This window comes from Sceloporus occidentalis, unplaced genomic scaffold (genome assembly GCF_023333645.1).
Source record: "Sceloporus occidentalis isolate IW3139 unplaced genomic scaffold, rSceOcc1.0.p SCAF_35, whole genome shotgun sequence".
Lineage (NCBI taxonomy): Eukaryota > Metazoa > Chordata > Lepidosauria > Squamata > Phrynosomatidae > Sceloporus > Sceloporus occidentalis.
In genome coordinates, this window is record NW_028317015.1 from 3555772 (window position 1) to 3562123 (window position 6352).

The window sequence follows — 6352 nt, forward strand, 5'->3', positions numbered from 1 at the left end:
CCCCCTTAAGAACCCTAAATACCTCTGTCCCTCTTTTCTAGGACTCCCTACTCTTAATTACCCCGTTTGTCACACCCCACATATCCACATTTTCCTGAACCCCCATAGAGCCTCGGCATTAGTTTGTTGATGGTAAAGATCTGCTATCTTCCAGCCCAGAACATCGTGGTATGACATCATATCTTGGTGCTCCACACTGTGTAGCCAAACAAAGGAGTAAATCATGAGAAATGTGTGCCGGCGGAGATTTAACTATCATGGCCTGGCACCCCTTTGATCCACCCTAGGTCTAATTATTTTAGGCCTAAACACAGTTCTTCCCGCTATGCTTTTGTATCGTTCCTTCACCCCTCAGCCACTTCTCCTTTAGAAACGTGCAGCCTTCAGCGAGACCACCCAATGTCGTCTATCCACATTCTGAAAAGAGAGGGCTCATGGTAGCCGGAGCATGGATGTTCCTAGGTATGGCAATAAGGCTAGCAAGCCTGAATGATCAACTCCTCAGCATGCAAATAACCCCTCCATCTCCAAACTATTTACACACAGCCACGGACATCAGATGGAAGGCATTAAATTATAGAAGACACGTAATTTTGTAAAAGCCAGCAGCTGTGGCTGTTTGTGCCCCTCAGGCGTAGAATGGGGACCTGCATCCAGGCACTTTATAAATATACTTTATTGATCCTGACAGTTCCAGCTGACTTAGAGATGGAATACCTCACAATCACCAAAAAATAATCTTCTTTCATGATTCTTTTGGCTTGTCGCGTCCTGGTAGGATGGCTTTAAACAGTCTTAACGCTGCTGATCAGATGGCAAATCATGAATTTAATGTACAGGACGTGTATTTGCTTTTTCAATGGCACGATGACAAATGATTGATTTGCTTCTGGTTCTTGAAGTTATTGGTTGAACTTTATTTTCCACCGGGTTTGTAAAAATATGACGGTTTTGATTTGCAGATCACAGTCAGTGCAGATATCTATATTCGTTGTTTAATACGTTAATCTCTCGCTATTTAAGATAGTTACCCCAAAGTTACCCCCAGGCCCAGACTGGCCATCTGGCAAGACGGGTTTCTGGTGGCCCAGTGCCTAATGGTGGAGGTCACTTATCTTAACTTCTGGTCCCTTAGTGTGTGGTCTCTAGTAGGATACATACCAGAGAGTAGACCGTAGCATGTAGCCATGTGTATTCAGCAGGTAGACACATATACAGTATGTCATTGATCCCTAATCCTGCCTACGCTCACGCAAAACGCATGTGGCCGACGGTGAGCATTGTTCACATTATAGCCCCTGGCACGTCTAGTTCGGGGCAGGCAATGGGAGTTGGAGTACAAGTACCCCATGGCAGTATGTTAGAAATCTGGACTACTAGATTTAAAAAAAAATACCAGTTATACATACTGGCAGCATATAAAAATGTCTGGAAAATGTGTGCGCCTGGGATGATAAATTACATACTATGATATTTATGGGTTTTTGTTTTATTAAATCTCCCTCTTTCCTCTCATCTTCTTCATATTAATTAATTTATATTTTATTGTAATGGTTTTTTTATTTTTTTGGGGGAGAATACCTTCTTGCAAGACATATACTATTAAAATATTAAATGTTTTCTTCTGCTGAAGTAAGCAGGGTATTGATGTCTGATGCACGGACCCAGACTCCCCCAACAGGACTCACAAATAAGCTTGTTTGATTTTAGTGTTATATGATGCAGTATAACTACCTTGTGCCTTGTTGCTGTGCTCAGTCTTACCGTAACGTGTGACTTTTGACATTAAACCGTCTTCAACATTCACACCTCATTAGTGAGCTTGGCTGTTCTGCACCCACTTTCAGTTAATGATTGTGTTTCAACCTACACATTAAATTGATGATCATCGAAGTTTGAAATGCCGCCCCCCTCCCTGCCAATGCCACTGCTCATTATCTAACCCCCACCCCCTCCCTCCCTATTATCTACCCTATCCCCCCTCTTTGTACTTCACTTACCTTTCAGCAGTCCTGCGGCGAGAGTCTCCCTGCTCTGCCGCGGTGTGCGCTGCTTCACTGATGAGCGCCGGAAATGACGTCATATTCCGGCGCTCAGCAGGTACTGACAACTTGATAAGCGAAAAAAAAACACTCGACGCCCCTCTCTCTCTCCTCCGCTTCAAAAAAAAAAAAGGCGCTTGGGGCAACAAAGTGCCGCCGGGGCAATTGCCCCACTCTGCTCCATGGCAGGGCCGGCCCTGTGTATTAAATGGATCAGATGAAAGTTGAAGACCGTCTAATTTGAGCTGTTATGAAACAAAGTACAAGTGTTAACAAGAATGTGAATGTATTAGAGGGAGTGTGAGTTAGCATGAATGTGTATCTGTAAGTGTGTGTGTGAGTGTATGTGTGTTAGCGTGAGTGTAAGTTTGTGTAAGCATGATAGTGTGTGTAAATATGTGTGCCAATGCATATGTTAGTTACCTGGGGGAGCAAGGAGTCGATGGGACCACTTGGCATAACCTGCCCCACGAGACCAGAAGGTTAGACAGAAATAGACAAACATTGTATTCACCATATAGCTTTCTCCACAAAAATCTGTACACTATAGGATTTGGGGATGGAACATATACAATTTACCTTGTGAAGGAATGTATTTACTGTTGTATTTACACAAAAATTTGCACTAAAATAGGAATAACGAAAATGAGCCGTAAAAAAAACTGACAAAGTGTCAGGCAGACTTCCACACTTATTCAAGTCTATATGTTGAGTTCAGAAAGTAAATAAAAAATGGCAGTCTCTTCCTAGAGCCCCAATTAGGAACACAGGCTAATGAACAGCCTGTCAGGGTTACTCACCTGTTTAGTAACTTCTTCTTCTTAGTTTAAGGGGACCAGATTTTTTTAATTAAATCTGGGGACTATTTTATATGCATATTTTCTTCAAACTATGTATGCAGTTTATTTAGTATGTGTTTATGAAGGACAGGCACTGCACACCGACACCCAAACACAAACACCAGGACAGGCTCTGCCCTTCCGACACCCAAACACACACACACACACACACACGCAGCAGGACAGTTTAGGGCACATGTGTGCACTGCCCCCCTGGAGCCAACTCTTCATGTTCATCTATGTGGGGGAAAAAAGCTTCATACTCCATGAATATTCGCCTGTTCCTGTATTCGGTTCGGGTGAATATTTGTGTACATTCTTCGTGTTTATTTTTAATAATACGGGGTTAACGCGGTACGCACTACACAGCAGCTTTGGCGCCAGGACTTTAAATGTGCACCTGTACTTGATTGGTTGATGGCAGACGAGCCATCGCTCGTACGACCAATAGAGGGGGGCCTCCTCTGGCATCAGGCGCGCGGCCCTTTAACTCCTGACGACGAACCTATGGATTTCCGCTCCCGTTAACGCCTGCGATGCTGGGTAGATAAGGTAGGCTAGATGGAGGAGGGACCAGGGAGATTAGTAAACAAAGACGAACACGAAGATTCTTTGTGTTGTGCGTCTTTGTATATGTTTTGTCGCCGCCATGTTCGTATGTTAGGTATTGGGGCTGAATAACGAAAACGCACCCTTCGTGTTCGTTTTCATGTTCACCCAAATACGAACGCACAAGTCTAATCAGTACCCACTTCATGGCATCATGGATACCCACCATATAGGATACGGTGATTGCTCCAGTAAAGAAGACCATCAAAAACACTATGCAAAGTATAGGTCAAGTGGACTTCAATTATTTTCAAATATTAATAATTGGATGTGAGTGGTCTTTTAAATAAAGGCCATACATTTTCTTGGCTGTTTCTTTAGTATAATTGCAATGGCCTCTCCATGCTCTGCAGAGCGCGAAACGTCTGGCTCGTCCCTTGTGCGTTGGTTCAATCTTGCCTATACACGCAGGCGCAGTATTCCTAGGAGTTGGACCTGCTGGCAGGTGGGCACGATCTGCTGCTACAGTGAAGAACCCTTCATTTCATACTGTTTGCTTCATTTATTAACCCTTTCACTAACTATGTGGAAGCAACACACCCAAACCAGAATTTCTATTGAATTTAACTATTGAATTTAAAATTGTAATCGGTGCTTGTCTTAATGTTGATATGTCGTAAATTTCTTATATCTTACGTCTTATTATCCTATTCTCTTTTCTAGGTTGTACGCATTAGATGTCTGAACTGAGGTGTGACATGTTTTTATGGCACAAATTAGCTTTATCTGTTCATGCACTCTATGTGTTTTCTTGTTTAGATTTGTAGCATTAGCCCATATAATCCGTTTCCCAGAAACACAATTATAGATCAGCAAGTTACTAGAATCAAATTCCATTAAAGCAATTGAATTCCGAGAGAATTTGATACTTGTGTCTCAGTTCATTATAACCCAGACACAAAACAGAGAAAATCTATCCTTCCAATCCCTGGGTATTTAAAGTCCGCCGAGGTGGGAGAGGGTAGCAGTGACAAAGAAAGGGGTAAAACGGAATAAGAATGAGGAGTTATTCTCTAATCAATGTTGAAGGTGACATGGCTATAATAATAATAATATGTAAAGGTGAAAATAAGGCGCAGCCATGGTAGAATATGACATGAAGTAACTATGCCATCCACATAACAGGGTCTGAGCTGCACCTCACTTGTGTTCCAGTGACCCCGTGTTTAAGATGTTAAAATAACTGGAAAGTATGGAAAAAGTGACACTTTTGTGTGGCCAGAGAGCAGTACCATAGTGGCCCTATGACTTCTTGGGAGCTGCTGTAACATTGTACATTATATAGAAGAATATTATATTTATAATATTGCACTGTTTACACTGTATTTTTGTGGTACCAGCCTGTGGCTATAGGTTTGAGCTGCGTTAATGAATTATAATTAATGATATTAAAAATGAACGTTAAAGTAAATTAATAGATTCAGCCTCTTGGAGAGAATGAAGGTGAGGCAGGGAACTTTCCTCCTGGAGATGTGTGAACCCCGTATTCATCTAGGCCATGTGATGCTGACTACAACCTAAGGGCTCGGGTGGTCCCAGAGTACTTGTGTCAGGTCACCCCTGACATCTGGGTTCAAAAACAAGACTGTTACCTTCAAGTGGTGAAAAAGACACACACAGCTTGAACGAAGATCTTATGGCAACGGTGAGGCATGTAAGATATTCATATCCTGTGTTTCTGCAGGTCTACTTGTTAATGTCGGAGAGACCCTCATATTGGTGCCCCCTACCTGTTGGCTTTATTTGCCTCATTCAAGATGCTTCGGAATTCCCTGTATTCATTAATGTTAGGAGATTTTTCACGTCCAAATGCTTAAATCAAGGTATACGTTTCTATATGAACATTCGACAATCCTATACACGCTGCTGTTACATACTGGGTATCAAGGCTTGAAATGGGTGTCTAATTAGATTGGGGCTCTGAGTGCGTTGGGGAAGGATTTCACTTCCCGAGGTTTTTGATTTTTATTGAGCTTGGTTAATTAAAAGAGCGATTGGTGCCGAGATGACACTTTAAGTGGTATGTGGAATATCGCATGCTTCTGTGTACTCTACAGATGTATCTGCTATCGTCATACTGCACAGAAATCACAAATATATCCACCTACAACTCTAGAAACCCTATAAAACCGTGAAATTAGTCAAATTACTGCAATATCCCAAGCAGAGAACATGCACATATTTTGGAAATATAACGGAGGATATTACACATGTAAAGACATAGCGTATGAGGGACCTGTCACCTTCACATCTTTCCTGCAGAAATGAAGTAACTGAATAAGACTACCATTAATTGTTGTTTTTTTGCTATCAGCTTCACTACTTAGGAAGCATTTAGTTTACAAATATTAGACTATGTCACCTCCAGGGTGTCAAAATCTGGGGCAAACTGTGACAATATATTCATATCGAATACATTATCTTGTCCCTAACCCATGAACATCAATTAACAATAAGGGAGAAAAATAACTTTTTGGGGGAATTAATAATTATGGATGATAATAATTATTCTGAAAATAGGAAATCAAAATGAGTTTCTATTTATTTTTCTTATTACAAGTAACCCTTAAAGCCAGTTATAGCCGGTAATATTTTTATTTGCCTATTTTTATTTATTTATTTTATTAATTTATTTTTACCACTATGTAACTGGGAATAATATGTTGTTATATTCCACACACAGCAGACTCTAGGAAGGATGTGGCATAAATCATCTCACAAGTAGCTGGCTTATAATTATTCTCACCAGGCAGAGCACTTTTATAAACGTTATGAAAGGGAAATGCATTGGATGCGGTGCAGTATGACTCTTTTATGTGCTGTACGCAATAGGAGCTGCATTTAGACTGGTCAGAATACTAG